Below are 17005 nucleotides of genomic sequence, written 5' to 3'. Positions count from 1 at the left end.
GTGACCTGGAGGAGAGCCCTCACCCAACCACACAAGCCCCCTGACCTCAAGACTTCAGCTTCATAAATGTGAGAAAGAAATTCCATTTTTTTCTCAGCCAATCTGTGGTATTTTGTTGTAGCAGTCCAAACAGCCTAAAAAATTCACAGTTTCATCAACTGAGAACAAAGAAAATAAGATGTCATTTGCACAAGGTAACAGAATAAATTGCAGAAATAACACTGGAAATAAATCTCTGTTATCTGTCCAACCTTGGCTCAGATGGTAAAGAACCTGCCTGAAATGCAGGAGACTCCAGTTCAATCCCTGGGTTGGGAAGATCCCTTGGAGGAGGGCATGGAGACCCACTCCGTTATTCTTGCCTAAAGAATCCCCATGGACAGACCAGCCTGGCAGGCCACAGTCCATGGGGTCGCAGAGTCAGACAAGACTGAGCAACTGAGCACACACACTGTCCAATGTTAACCCTCTTCAGCCATGCCACCTTTCCTGTTGCCACATCAGGAGGAGAAAACTACCAGGAATACACACAAGGCATTCATGCACAGGGGAGAACAGGTGACTTGTCTTGACTCAAGGAAAGTCTTGAGAGATGGACAAAGAATGACCCTCGTGAAGGATATTCCTTAGGAGCACTCTGCCTACAGCCCCACTCATCATCACCTGTATGTTCTCTTTGATCCGCTTCTTGTTGAAACTCGTGATCAGAACCACAACCCCACGTTGTATCTGGTAGCGAAGGGCAACCAGAGCTGGGGTCTGCTTGTCCTTTTTGGCAATGGCACAAAAAACCGGGTCCTCCAAGAGAACCAGGTGGTTCTTGTTCACCCTGGAAGGAAATTCAGAAATGCTGAGGAGCTGAGGCTAAATTCTCAGTTTCTAAGGAGGCTTCTCAAACAGACCAAGTAGGTCCACTCTAGACCAGTGCTTCTCAAAGTGTGCTCCAGGGACCAGCATCATCAGTATCACCTGCGATCTTGTTAGAAATACAAATTCCATGACTTAGTTGAATACAAACTGAAGCAGAACCTCAACTGGGTCACCTCCCATTCTGTGTTTACAAAGTTCCACATGTAATTCAGATTCATGACTGAGTTGAGACCAGGACTGCCAAACTCGTGTAATTTTTTATTTACTTCTCAGTTATTGTTTTCTTTGATAATCAAAACCATGAATAGAGAAGGAGAAGGAAAATACCAGGAAATTTTTTAATGTCACTTTTTTAGGCTTTGATAAAAACTGAGTAGTCCCAGAATGACAGTCATTTATTTCATCATTATTTTCCTAGAGATGTTTACATAATTGGTTCAAATTGAATTTTTTTTCTAGCATGATAGACCTTGGAGTTACATATTATTGTCCCAATTTTAGACATAAGGTAAGTGAGGTTTGGAATATCTATTTTTAGAAATGTATTCATAAGTTAATAAGCAAAATCATGACATAAGCTTCAGTTTCTGGTCTCAACTGGGAGATTATGTACACTTTTTAATGTAATTGATGAATCTACAAGCAGGAGACCTGGGTTGGATCCCTGAGTCAGAAAGATCCACTGGGGAAGGGAATGGCTACCCACTTCAGTATTCTTGCCTGGAAAATCCCATGGACAGTGGAGTTTGGGGGGCTACAGACTATGAGGTCGCAAAGAGTCAGACACGACAAGCAACTAACTCTTTCACACAAGCTAATACAGTGTAGAGAAACTGTCTGGATGATGAGAAGATAAAAGAGAAGAAATCAGTCCATCCTTCCCCTTTATACCCCTTGCCTATGAGAGTTATCTCCAGACCACAGAGTCCTGTATGATTGAAACCATTTCATCAAAAACTGAATTTTAGGTAAACACCGTGTTGTCTTCCTTAGGGTTCATTACCATCGTTTTACTCTTTGGGATCCCAGAGCACTATAGGCAACAAGAACAATATCATGGGACTTGCAGAAATCCAACAGTTTACTCTGGTTGAGATAAGGGTGACATTCCACCTGTAGAATGCCAACAGAGAAGAGTGTCAGATTATTTGGGAAAGTAATATTAATAAAACAGAGAAAATTAAAAGTTTTTAAAAATGCTAAAGGAAAAACTACAACTTAAATGTAAACTTGAAATATCAACATCAAGATAAAAATTGAGAGAAGCGTGCTTAAAAGTTAATTTTATGATAGACTTGGATGAGAGAACCATTGGAAGCTTGAATAATCACAAAGTGAGCTCTACATATGAGTAAATGTTTCTGAGTAAATATTTTATTGATTGTTAATATCACCATGAGCCTTTGACTTCAGACTTTCACCTGAGTGACTTTCCTAGTTTTCAGCACATTTTCGGTACTGAAGACCCAGAAAAGCTGAAACACTAAGACTAAGGATTCAGCCATCCAAACCCCACACAAATTTTAAACCAATATTATCCGATTTAACTTCACACTCCATGCCATGTTTCGTGGTCCTCCTTCCTGTCCACAGTTCCCTCCCAGGCACTTTCAACATCCATTTCTGGACACCCTTTAGGCTCCGGTAAACACCACCTTCCTCTAAGTTCTGGGTGACTAGTATAACCCTTCTTCACCTCCTTTACCTTTCCTCAGTCTCCACCACAATTTAGCAGGACCCCCTCCCCAGCTTTTCCACCCAGACTTTATCAAACAGAGATACCATTGTGGGTTCTATTCATAGTATTCCATCCATACAGAGGCTCTGCCCTCTAGAATATTCTGTCCACAAAGGTCAGATGAACAGGAGGGGAGGACAGACAGACATCGGGCTCCAGTACAAGAAGGAGGTTGTGAAGAGCAGGAGGGAGAGGAGCCAAGCTGCTCACCTGGTTGCAGATGGGCTTGTACTTGAGCCCCGGCTTGTTCAGGATCTTCTCTAGCTGCTTGTGGTTGAAGTTGGACACCCTGATGGACTTGGTCAGCCCTGCCCCCTTACACTTCTCCAGGGCCTAGGGAAGAAGGGGCAGGGGGGAGGGGGGGTGCACAGTCACTTAGAATGGACAATAGAGCAAAAATAAATGTTGAAAAATTATCTGTCAACAGGGTCACCCATCAAGAATTAGCATTGATTATCAAGAGGAAAAAAGAAGTTGTGACACAAAAACAACAATTACCATTTCCTCCTTAGAAAAATCCCTGAGAATACATATCATATGGAAGGAAAGAGATGCCTGTCTTCAGTGTCCCATATTCTCCTCCTTTGTTCCTCTCTGTGAGCATTCCAGCAATGGTTTCCTCCCCAAAACCCCAGCATCACAACCCTTAGATTCATGAACTGCTGAGTCTGATGGTCCACAGCTCATTCTCACAGGTGGAAGAAATGAAGGAGGTTCCCCCTCTCCTGGCTCCTCCCCTGATTTTCTCCTCCCCAGACTCACCTTCCATGTGTGACAGAGATCCACTGAGTCTAATATAATTTTTCCATTTTCATCTTTTGGAAGTAATTCCTCCCCTGGCTGGAATAGAGGTAGTCATTTTAGAGATGTCACAAAGTAATATCTCTACATTTAGCCTGGCTGCTTGGCACCAGGTAGTAAACCTCCATGAGGTAGGGGTTACAATATTCTGGATACTAGTATTTGCATATATGGAGTTGTAAGCAATGTCTTTAGGAGGGAGGCATATTCTAATCTCCTACACTTTATATATATATAGATATATATATAGATATAGATATATAGTAATAAATGTTTTTCTAGGTCCTAAAAGGGAATTCCCATGACTTTTGTGGATTTTGTCTGTTCCTTGTACTTGTCTCTTTTGAAGTGCTTCTCTTGAGCTGGAAAAACCAGTAAGTTATGTGACATAATTTCCAGAATAAAAGTTTCAATCTTGATGTGATTGGATAATCAGACTTCCTTTTCCATCTGGGCATCAGATGCCCTAGGGCAGGCATGTGAACCATCAAGGCTCTCATTAGGTTGATATGGAATGTGGAAGATCCAGACATGCTCTCAAACGTTCATGACCATGAGCCTTGAGCTGCCCCAAGACCAAATTTGCCACCAGTCAAAAATGTTGCCAATGTTCAGTAAAAATAAAGCAAATCATGAGTAATGTCATTATGTGCATGTGCTAAATTGCTTCAGTCATTTCTGACTCTTTGTGTCCCCATGGACTGTAGCCCACCAGGCTCCTCTGTCTATGGGATTCTCCAGGCAAGAATACTGGAGTGGGTTGCCAGACTCTCCTCCAAGGGATCTTCCTAATCCAGAGATCAAACCCACATCTCCTGCAGCTCCTGCATTGCAGGCAGATTCTTTACTGATGAGCCACTGGGAAAGCCTCCAATGTCATGATAAGAGATAGAAAAAATAGACATTTCTGAAGAGTACAGCAAATCCTTAAATCTATCCATGAGTTGGACTTCCCATCTACATAATCCTCTAAGCTATTTTGCATAGGATGGCTTGAGTAGATTTCTGTAACTTAAAATCAAGAGTTCTACATAACACAGTTTTTTTTTGTTGTGGTTTCATTGTGGGGTTTGTTTGTTTGTTTGTTTTTTCCCTCAGGTTTGTGGGATCTTAATTCCCCAAACATGGATTGAACTCCTTCTCTCAACTCAACTTGCCTCAGCAGTGAAAGCATGGAGTCGTAACTACTGGACTGCCAGGAAACTCCTGTCTACATAATAATACAGCATAATAATACAGTTCTTAAAGTCTACATGCAGTCTACAAACTTCATCACAGAGACAAGCAACAGTGTAGGTAAGGTTTCCCAAGTCCCTATGATGTCTGCTAGTTTTAGCACCCAGATGGGGCACCCACCAAATTTGCTCAACTCGAAAGGATGAAAGGGGATAAGAAATCATATTTGATATAAGATTGTGTCATTGCTCATTATGTCTGCACCAAACTCTTGTTTCATGAAATCCCTAGAGACTCGGGAGTCATATTCAGGACTATGCAGAACCTGTCTATTTCTATTTCCTCAAATTTTTGAGGCAGACACTGAGAGATTCTTTAACTCCTTTCTCTGGGAGGCCTGTAACGGATTCAAAGAAAATCAGTAAAAAGATGATAATGAATGATTATTAAGGGGATTCTACTCTAGTGAAACCCTTGCTACAACCTACTAAGACAAATCTTTAATTCAACAATGCATGCAAGTTGATACACATTCTGAAAAAAGAAGTACTATAGAAGTGATTACACAAATTTCCAACCTTCATGGCCACTGGGAAATGAATGAGATAGAGATCAACATAGTCCAGTTGAAGATCTTTCAGTGACTTTTCCAAGGCTGGTCGGACCAAATCTGGTCAAAGGAAAGTGCACCAAAGCTGCAGAGATTAAAGAATGGAAGCTGTGTTAATAATACTTTAGGAAATTTTTTTGGGGGGGGTGGCGGTTGCTTACACATGGCTTTTGGAATATTACTTCACTGACCAAGGATTGAATCTGGACTCATGGCAATAAAGCACTGAGTCTTAACCATTGGACCACCAGGGAATTGCAATACTTTTGGAACGTAACACAGAGAAGGTGATGGCACCCCACTCCAGTACTCTTGCCTAGAAAATCGCATGGACGGAGGAGTCTGGTGGGCTGCAGTCCAGGGGGTCGCAAAGAGTCGGACACAACTGAGTGACTTCACTTTCAATTTTCACTTTCATGCATTGGAGAAGGAAATGGCAACCTACTCCAGTGTTCTTGCCTGGAGAATCCCATGGACAGAGGAGCCTGATGGGCTACCGTCTATGGGGTCGCACAGAGTCAGACACGACTGAAGCGACTTAGCAGCAGCAGCAGCAGCAGCAGGAATGTAACAATAAACATGGGTCACCAAACAACTCTTCACCAAACAATGATCTTATTATACAATAGTCACCTGGGCACAATCAGTTGCCCACATGTGCACACACAAAACACACACACAGCACCTTTGAAGTATAGAAAATGTCTTCTCTCTTCACAGTGCCATCTGCACTCTTGCTTCGAATGGCTTGGCCAACCTGCTCTTCATTTTGCTATACACAAGCACAGTCAATATGGCAGAACCCAACCTCTATAGCGAATTTGGTTGCCTCCAGAGCTTCGCTCTTAGAACATACATGAGCAACAAAGGTAGTACTTACATATTCACATGGGTTAAAAGATTGTTAAAGCACAAGCTTTGATCTTCCCAAGATTCAACTTTTCTTTGGGTAGTTCTGTGTGCGTGTGATGAACCCATGACAGTTTCCTGAATGTTCCTGGTCACCAATTAAAAGGACACCCAGGAACTCATCAACCTCAGGCAATCAGTGGTTGATCAGAGGACCCAAAGGCCACCTCCAGGTTCAATGATTTGCTGTTAGAACCCATGGATAGGATTTATACTGTGAGATGTCTGAAGCGAAATTGACAAAGGTATAAGATGTATGGTAAAAGCATCAAGAAACAAGGTGAAAACTTCTAGGACTTCTGGCTACCAGTGAAGCCACACAGAATACACTACTAAATGAGACACAAAGTTTAATGACCAGTCAAGGTATACAAAGTGATATTGTCATATAAGTGCATGCATGCTAAGTTGCTTCAGTCATGTCCAACTCTTTGCCACCCTATGGCAACCATAGCCCACCAGGCTCCTCTGTTCAAGGGATTCTCCAGGCAAAAATCCAGGAGTGGATAGCCATGCCCTCCTCCAGGGTTCTTCCCAACCCAGGGATTGAACCCTTAACCTCTTATATCTCCTGCATTGGCAGGTAGGTTCTTTACAACCAGCACCAGGTGGCACTAGTGGTAAAGTAGTGTAAGTACTGCTTATAATTACCCACTGTTATTGATGATCACAATCAAGCTACCAGGAGATCCATCACTTCACATAGCTAATTTGTGAGGGGGTTTGTGACAACACTGAAAATCTGCTCTTTTAGCAAATCTCAAGATAGAATCTATTATTATTAACTGGAGTCACTGTGCTGAACATCAGGGGTTAAGACTTATTCATCTCAAACTGAAGGTCTGTCCCTTTGACCAACATCTTTTCCTTTTTCCCAGCCTTGTCCTCAGCTTCTGGTCACCATTCCTCTACTCTCTTCTTCTGTGAGTTTCACTTTTTTAGATTTCACCCATATAGAGATCATGAAGTATTTGTCTTTCTATTTCTGGCTTCTCTTATTTAACTTAATGTTCTCCAGGTTGATCTGTGTGGTTGCAAATGGTAGGATTAACTTTGTTTTTAATACTGCATAATACTCGATTTCTTTTTATGTGATTCAGAATCTTTCCTGTTTCAAGGAACTAGATAATTGGTCTAACTTCCCTCTGTTGGGTCCTGGTTTTTCTTAAATACTCAGTTATTTGGGACTGTACCGAGGACTGAACCAGTGAGCTTCAGTATAGCCTGGTCCCTTCCCTCCCCTCATCCCACTTTGCACTACAAGGAAACAAGCCCTGTCTTCTGTCTTGAAAGGGTCTCTGAATATTTCCCTCTGTTTTATAGATGAAGAAATGAGACACAAAGTTTAATGACAAGTCAGCCCCTTGTCCGGAGAAGGCAATGGCACCCCACTCTGGTACTCTTGCCTGGAAAATCCCATGGACGGAGGAGTCTGGTGGGCTGCAGTCCATGGGGCTGCTAAGAGTTGGATACGACTGAGCGACTTCACTTTCACTTTTCACTTTCATGCATTGGAGAAGGAAATGGCAACCCACTCCAGTGTTCTTGCCTGAAGAATCCAGGGACGGGGGAGCCTGGTGGGCTGCCATCTACGGGGTCACACAGAGTCGGACACGACTGAAGTGACTTAGCAGTAGCAGTAGCAGCCCCTTGTCACAGCTGAATATTCTAAAGACCAGATGGACAGAAAACTTTCTGGCTCCCAGTCTAGAGATTTGTCCACTAGCCCCTCGTTTCCAAGCAATGAAAACTATACTTTAATAAAAAGACACAACAAAACCCAAGAATACAATATGAAGCCTGGCCTGTAAGACTGTAGCTTATCCCCTCAAAAGTCAAGCAGAAACAGAAGTATAGCAAAAAACACAGCAGCAGTGTGTCTAGCCTGGGACCAAGCAGACACTCATAGTAGAAAAGCAATTCTCTCCCATTAGTTTTCAGCCATTTCATCTTCAGGACCTTGTATCTCAAATATTTCTCTTGTCTTTTTGGAAGGAGGAAGCAGTTCTGAAACTAATAAAATATACAGAGAAACCTGGCTATTGCAATCCCCCTCAGAGAGAAGCAGCTGACAGTCAATGTTCTGGACAGCAGAGTCTCACTGCTTCTGCTAAGCTGGGAAAGAGATGGAAACTGGAGGGGAACCCAGAGAAATCTGCAGGTGAGCACAGCCTCAGACCCTGATGCAGAGTGAAGATTGGATGCTCTCTCCTCTTTCACAAGGCATGGTTCTAGCCTGGTTAGTGGAACCACATGACCCTCCCAGAGTCACACAGGAGCTTAGTGCTTGACAATTCAAGTCCCTTCCAATTATGTTACATGCACTACTATTTATATCTCAACCCCAAACCACCTCTGTTACCTCTTTAGGAACAGCGGTGCCAAATCCCAGGACAGGAATGAAGTGGCTGTCATTTAGCTTCACTCTCTGGCCTTCGGGATTCATTGCCTGTTTCTAATCTGAATAAGCAGACTGATTTTTTCTTCTGCTTTTACAGGTTATAAATAACAGGACATTAACACCCCAGCTGACTGTCCAATGTTAGCAGATACATTGGAGGAGGATAAGGATTAAACCAGTGCCCATAGAGTAAGAAGAGAATTGAATCAAGTACAATTGTTTTTTTTAATCAGAAAAAACTTAAGTTATGTAATGATAATATCTGCCAAACAATTATTGACCAAACATTACACAGAAACCTCCACATATCAGTCAATTCACTTTTCTAATTATGAAGCCCACTTTTGATCAAACATCAACTGAAACAACTCCTTCATAGTACAGAAAGACACACTAATCACACAATTAAGTGTTAATTATTAAGCATTTTTCAAAATGTAATCTCTTAATAAAGAATGAAAATGTGAAACAAACCAAATTTGCCTTTTTAAATTTTCCAGCAGCAATATTATTTTGCTTTACACACCTATGGTGGTGGAGGTATAATCAGTAAGTCATGTCTGACTTTTTTAAAACCCCATGGACTGTACCCAGCCCGGCTCCACAGTTCATGGAATTTCCTGGTTAGAATACTGGAGTGGGTTGTCATTTCCTACAACACAGTGTCTTCCTGATCCAGATATCCAACCCAAGTCTCTTGTTTCACTTACATTGGCAGGCGAATTCTTACCACTGGGCCACCTGAGAAACCCTAACAGACATGACTAGGGTGAAATTCTGAAAAGGATACCAAAACCAGACATTTTGGCAAAGTGTTTATTGGCATTAATCATTAATAATTTGTGGGTACCATGTGCAGGTTCAAACAGACTCTTGAGTGTTTATACCTTGTACTAAGTTACATAACTTTTTAGAGTACTCTTATTATGTAATCATTACATATTTTACATAGTTTATTATTGTGCTAAATATTATTCATAAAAGAAAAACCTATAAACAACTGAAATTGCAACAAATTTGGGAAGAGTAAGGGAAATCATGATGCACTGGTACAAGTGGATGTTGTGACGGAAAATTCAATTGAACACATAGAGTGATGTCAGCAAAATAGTGAGCTAGGAGGAGTGAAGTCTCCCTTGGAAGGGAAGTATGGAAAGAGAAAGCACCTGAAAAACGTCATAGGAGTTCTGGGAAAGAGTCAAACAAACATCTACAGCAACAAAGTGAACACACAACTAGGGAAGATCCAGAAGACTGGAAGGATATTTCTGTGTGTTTTTCTTTTCACACTCATCTCTCCCCTTTACTTGAACAGAGCCACCTTGATCCGTAAAATGCAGTGGCTTAGCACCCTGCTACTTCCCTCAAAGCAGACTCATCACAGAAATCCTTACCTGCAATATTCTCCCCTACTTGGTGCTCGCCTGGAAACTGGTGTCCATTTCACTTATTTCTGAGCTTGAACTGAAGAGCAGCTGGAGTGGCTCATTACAGCTACAGGGGGACTAGATATATATGGGGCCAGGGCCAGGGAGTAAGGGTGGAGGCACACACAAGACCATGTAAAACTCTGATAGAACTAGGGTATGGATTTGGGGGATAGTAAGGAATTCTTATGGGCAGAAAGTGAAAAAGAACTAAAGAGCCTCTTGATGAAAGTGAAAGAGGAAAGTGAAAATGTTGGCTTAAAGCTCAACATTCAGAAAATGAAGATCATGACATCCGGTCCCATCACCTCATGGCAAATAGATGGGGAAACAGTGGAAACAGTGGCTGACTTTATTTTGGGGGCTCCCAAATCACTGCAGATGGTGACTATAGCCATGAAATTAAAAGACACTTACTCCTTGGAAGGAAAGTTATGACCAACCTAGATAGCATATTCAAAAGCAGAGACATTACTTTGCCAAAAAAAGGTCCGTCTAGTCAAGGATATGGTTTTTCCTGTGGTCATGTATGGATGTGAGAGTTGGACTGTGAAGAAGGCTGAGCACCGAAGAACTGATGCTTTTGAACTGTGGTGTTGGAGAAGACTCTTGAGAGTCCCTTGGACTGCAAGGAGATCCAACCAGTCCATTCTGAAGGAGATCAGCATCAGCCCTGGGATTTCTTTGGAAGGAATGATGCTAAAGCTGAAACTCCAGTACTTTGGCCACCTCATGTGAAGAGTTGACTCATTGGAAAAGACTCTGATGCTGGGAGGGATTGGGGGCAGGAGGAAAAGGGGACGACAGAGGATGAGATGTTTGGATGGTATCACCGACTCGATGGACGTGAGTTTGAGTGAACTCTGGGAGTTGGTGATGGACAGGGAGGCCTGGCGTGCTGCAATTCATGGGGTCACAAAGAGTTGAACACGACTGAGTGACTAAACTGAACTGAACTGAAAGAAACAAAAGACCTATGTATAGAAAACTCTAAAACACTGATGAAAGAAATCAAAGATGACACAAATAGATGAAGAAATATACCATGTTCATGGATCAGAAGAATCAATATAGTGAAAATTATTATACTACCCAAAGCAATCTATAGATTCAATGCAATCCCTATCAAGCTACCAATGGTATTTTTCAGAGAACTAGAACAAATAATTTCACAATTTGTATGGAAATACAAAAAACCTCAAATAGCCAAAGCAATCTTAAGAAAGAAGAATGGAACTGGAGGAATCAACCTGCCTGACTTCAGGCTATACTACAAAGCTACAGTCATCAAGACAGTATGGTACTGGCACAAAGACAGAAATATAGATCAATGGAACAAAATAGAAAGCCCAGAGATAAATCCATGCACCTATGGACACCTTATCTTTGACAAAGGAGGCAAGACTATACAATGGAAAAAAGACAATCTCTTTAACAAGTGGTGCTGGGAAAACTGGTCAACCACTTGTAAAAGAATGAAACTAGAATACTTTATAACACCATACACAAAAATAAACTCAAAATGGATTAAAGATCTAAATGTAAGACCAGAGTCTATAAAACCCATAGAAGAAACCATAGGCAAAACACTCTCAGACATAAACCACAGCAGGACCCTCTATGATCCACCTCCCAGAGTAATGGAAATAAAAGCAAAAATAAACAAATGGGACCTAATTAAACTTAAAAACTTTTGAACAATGAAGGAAACTATAAGCAAGATGAAAAGACAGCCTTCAGAATGGGAGAAAATAACAGAAAATGAAGCAACTGACAAAGAATTAATCTCAAAAATATACAAGCAACTCCTGCAGCTCAATTCCAGAAAAATAAAAGAGCCAGTCAAAAAGTGGGCCAAAGAACTAAACAGACATTTCTCCAAGGAGAACAGATGGCTAACAAACACATGAAAAGATGCTCAACATCACTCATTATCAGAGAAATGCAAATCAAAACCACAACGAGGTACCATTTCATGCCAGTCAGAATGGCTGCTATCCAAAAGTCTACAAGCAATAAATGCTGGAGAGGGTGTGGAGAAAAGGGAACTCTCTTACACTGTTGGTGGGAATGCAAACTAGTACAACCACTATGGAGAACAGTGTGGAGATTCCTTAAAAAACTGGAAATGGAACTGCCATATGACCCAGCAATCCCACTGCTGGGCATACACACCGAGGAAACCAGAATTGAAAGACACCTGTACCCCAGTGTTCATTGCAGCACTGTTTCTAATAGCCAGGACATGGAAGCAACCTAGATGTCCATCAGCAGATGAATGGATAAGAAAGCTGTGGTACATATACACAATGGAATATTAGCCATTAAGGAGAATACATTTGAATCAGTTCTAATGAGGTGGATGAAATTGGAGCCTATTATACAGAGTGAAGTAAGCCAGAAAGAAAAACACCAATACAGTATGCTGCTGCTGCTGCTAAGTCGCTTCGGTGTCCGACTCTGTGCGACCCCATAGATGGCAGCCCACCAGGCTCCCCATCCCTGGAATTCTCCAGGCAAGAACACTGGAGTGGGTTGCCATTTCCTTCTCCAATACATGAAAGTGAAAAGTGAAAGTGAAGTCACTCAGTCATGTCCGACTCTTCCCAACCCCCCCCCCACCCCCACCCCGGACTGCAGCCTACCAGGCTCCTCCGTCCATGGGATTTTCTAGGCAAGAGTACTGGAGTGGGGTGCCATCGCCTTCTCCAAATACAGTATACTAACGCATATATATAGAATTTAGAAAGATGGTAATGATAACCCTGTATGCGAGACAGCAAAAGAGACACAGATGTATAGAACAGTCTTTTGGACTCTGTGGGAGAGGGAGAGGGTGGGATGATTTGGGAGAATGGCATTGAAATATGTATAGTATCATATGTGAAATGGATCTCCAGTCCAGGTTCAATCCATGGGACAGGGTGCTCGAGGCTGGTGCACTGGGATGACTCAGAGGGATAGGATGGGGAGGGAGGTTCAGGATGGGGGACACATATGCACCCATAGCTGATTCATGTAAATGTATGGCAAAAAAAATACTACAATATTATAATTAGCCTCCAATTAAAATGAATAAATTTATTTTAAAAATTAATAAAGTGAGATGAAAGTACAAAAAAAAATAATAAATAAATAGATACCCAGTAATCCTTACATCCGGAGAAGGCAATTGCACCCCACTCCAGTACTCTTGCCTGGAAAATCCCATGGACGGAGGAGCCTGGTAGGCTGTAGTCCATGGGGTCGCGAAGAGTCATACACGACTGCGTGACTTCACTTTCACTTTTCACTTTTCACTTTCATGCATTGGAGAAGGAAATGGCAACCCACTCCAGTGTTCTTGCCTGGAGAATCCCAAGGACGGGAGAGCCTGGTGGGCTGCCGTCTATGGGGTCGCACAGAGTAGGACACGACTGAAGCGACTTAGGAGTAGCAGTCCTTACATCCCAAATGATCCATGGTCGATCACTGGCATTGAAGGACCCCAAGACCACCTCCAGGTTAAGTGATTTGCTAGAAGAACCCAAAGGTCTCAGCGTAAAGTTGTAGTCATGAATATGATTTATACTACAAGATAGGTGACACAAAATCAACGAAGGTATAAGGTACACGGTAAAAACAGTAAACTATAGGAGATAGAGACAGGGAGCCTGGCCTGTTACAATCCATAGGATCACAGAGTTGGACATGACTTAGTGACTGAACAATAACAAAAAGCATCAAGAAGCAAGGTGAAAGCTTCTAAGACCACTGTCTACCAATGAAGCTATGTGGAATATACCAAATATAAACTGTATCTATTCAAGGTGTACAAAGTGATGTTCTCATATAAGGATCCATTGTTAATGATCACAAAAATCAAGCTAGTTAGAGGATCCATCTCTTCACATACCTTACTTTAGGGGGTGTTTGTAAGAAGGATTAAGATCTAGTCTCTACAAAATCTCAGGGTATCACCCATTATTTTTAACTATGGTTGTGGTGCTATACATCATGTCTCCAATGTATTCATCTTGTAACTGAAGGTCTGGACTCTTGACCAACACCTTTCCATTTTTCCCAGATTTGTCTCAGCTTCTGGTCATCATTTCTGTTTCTATAAATTCTACTATTTTAGATTCCACCTACAAAGAGATCATGTAGTATTTGTCTTTTTATTTCTGGTTTAATTCACTTAGCTGAAGTTCTCCCGGTTCACCTGTGTGGTTTCAAATGACAGGATTAACTTTGTTTTAAATGCTGAATAATACCCCATATCTTTTTCATGTGTCAGAATCTTTCCTATTTCAAGGAGGTAGATAACTGTTGTAACCACCCTCTGTTGGGTTCAGTCCTGGTCTTTCTTAAATGCTCAGGCATTCAGGGAATGTGCTGAGGAATGGACCAGTGAGCTTCAGTACTAGCCTTGACACATTACTCCCCTCACCATACTTTGAACTACAAAGTCCTGTCTTCTCTTTCCAAAATGCTTCTGAATATTTCCTTCTGTTTTCCAAATGAAAAAAGTGAGATGCAAAGTTTCAGGATCAGAACTTGTCACAACTACATTCTCTAAAGACAAGATGGACAGCAAACTTTCTGGCTTCAGGTCTAGAGACTTGTCCGCTAGTCCCTTTTCGTCCCAAGCACTGAAAACTACACTTTAATAAAAAGACATTACAACACCCAAGGATACATTACACAACCTGGCCTGTAAGATGGTAGCTTATCCCTTCAAATGACACTATATTTTCCATTAGAAGAAGTTTCCAAGGAGCAACCGAAGTACAAGACAAAACAGAGCCAGAGTGTCTTGCCTGGCACCTACCAGGCACCCCACGGTAGAAAAGCAATTCTCTCCCATTAGTTCCTATTCACCTCATCCTTAAAACCTTCCACCTCAAATACTTCTCTGGGTCACATCTTTTTTGAAGGAGGTAAGAGTTCTGGAACTAATGAAATACACAGAGAAACCCGGCCATTTCAATTGCCCTCAAAGCAAAGCAGCTGACAGTCAGTGATCTTGACAGCCAAGTCTCGCCTCTTCTGCCAAGCTGGGAAAGAGACAGAAACTGGGGGGAATCTCAGAGTAATCTGCAGGTGAGCACAGCCTCAAACCCTGATGCAAAGTGAAGATGGCATGCTCCCTCCTCTTTCACAGGACATAGTTCTATCCTGATTGTGGAACCATGTGACCCTCCCAGAGCCACACAGGAGCTCTGTGCTTGACAGCCCAAGTCCCTTCCACTCATGTTACATCCACTACTATTTATATCTCAAGCCCATACCAGTACTTATACCTCTGGAGGTACAGCGGTGCCAAATCCCAGGACAGGAATGAAGTGGCTGTCATTAAGCTTCACTCTCTGGCCTTTGGGATCCATTGCCTGTTTCGCCTCTGAATAAGCAGACTCTGGTCTTTCCTTCCACCTCCACTGGTTATAAATAACAGGAAGTTAATGCCCCAGCTGACTGTCCAGTATTAGCAGATACATTGCAGGAGGAGAAGAATTAAACCAGTGCCCATAGAGTAAGAAGAGAATTGAAGCCGGTTACATTGCCTTTTTTTTTTTTTTTTTTTTTTTTCAGAATAACTTAAGTTATATAATGATGAAATGTACCAAACAATTATTGACCAAATGTTACACAGAAACCTCCACATATCAGTCATTTCATTTTTCTAATTATGAAGCCCACTTTTGATCAAACATCAATTGAAACAACTATGTCATTGTACAGAAAGACACACTAATCACACAATTGAAAAATGATGATTATTAACAATTTTCCTAAATGTAATCCTAAAATAAAGAATCCAAATGTGAAATGAAACTAAATTTGCCTTCTTAAATTTCCCAACAATAAAATTATTTTGCTTTATACACCTATGGTTGCTGCAGCCAGCGCAGTAAGGTAGGGATCCAAAGTGGTCAACGCACAGTATGGGAAAAAGAAACTAGACAGAATGAAAGTTTTAAAGATGGGATGGGGAGGTTCAAGACCTCTTGGATCAAGAGCCCTGTTCCTCAGAGCCACATCACTTTTATTTAGTGTCTTGGCAAGCAGAAAGCATCTATTATACTACAATGAAGTCAGCCTCCTGTGTCCCCTGTCACGTCTACCATTTTATTGATTACTTTAAACCATCTTCCTTGTACAAGGACTATCACCTAGCTAGAGGTCATAGACCCGCATATGCCTTGGGAAAACATCTTGGTGTGTGCACAACCCACGTTCTGAACTTGCATTCACCCAGCATCCTAAGGTCCACACTATGTTTTCCCTTAGCTTACCACGATATGACGACCCCAAGTAATCAACCTAATGTACTTTTATTGGGGTTATGCTGTATTGCTATATTTTGCTTTTATTCTTTTCCCATGGTGATTTTCTCATGGCTTAGCAGAGCAACAGGGTGCTGACTATTAAACCCTGCATATCCTGCTTTTTGTTTTTGTAGCAGAAAATATGCTAATCTCGCAACTTCTTTCTTCATTAGTTTTCAGAGGGCTTTTTGCATGCATCTAAGAACTAAAAAGAAGATTATAGTGAAACAGCAAAACATTGCTAGTGTTCCAATGAGACCACATCCAATACCTTTGATCCACTCAAGTGGACTCAGTGAGTTAAGGCCCTCTTTATTCCTAGAAGTGTATCTGTACCTGGTAATAGTCTAAGAGAAGCATGCTGTATGCCAATGATTTTCACTTGTAGCTTTTTAATATGTAGAGTGAGGTTGTCAGCCATATAGCCCCGCAAGTGCCATCTAATATTTTCCCAGGAGTTTTCAGATTGGTTATATTCCTGGGGGGTTACAGAGAAAGTAACAACATTCTAGTCACACTTTAGATGTATTTGTAATTTAAGATTTTGTACTCCTAAGAGTAGCACTGCATTTTCTAAATCCACCAACCTGTTGTTAATCTCCTCATCTATACGAGTTTGGGCTCTGCAAGTGGAACTGGCATTTTTATGCCATTCCTGCACAAAAGTAGTAGTTTGTACTATCTGATGGAGAGCTATTCCACCACTGCTGCCGTGGTGGTGATGGCAAAAATGCCCATTATGGTGGCAATAAGCCCAAAAAGTGT

General features: G+C 41.6%; 1 pseudogene; it reads right to left on the bottom strand.

The window, feature by feature from the left end:
- Positions 1-573: 573 nt before the first annotated feature.
- LOC129624951 (prostaglandin F synthase 1-like) lies at positions 574-15298 on the bottom strand (annotated as a pseudogene).
- Between the last annotated feature and the right edge of the window lie 1707 nt (positions 15299-17005).

Source organism: Bubalus kerabau, chromosome 13 (genome assembly GCF_029407905.1).
Source record: "Bubalus kerabau isolate K-KA32 ecotype Philippines breed swamp buffalo chromosome 13, PCC_UOA_SB_1v2, whole genome shotgun sequence".
Classification (NCBI taxonomy): domain Eukaryota; kingdom Metazoa; phylum Chordata; class Mammalia; order Artiodactyla; family Bovidae; genus Bubalus; species Bubalus kerabau.
This window is presented reverse-complemented; position numbering and strand designations above follow the sequence as displayed.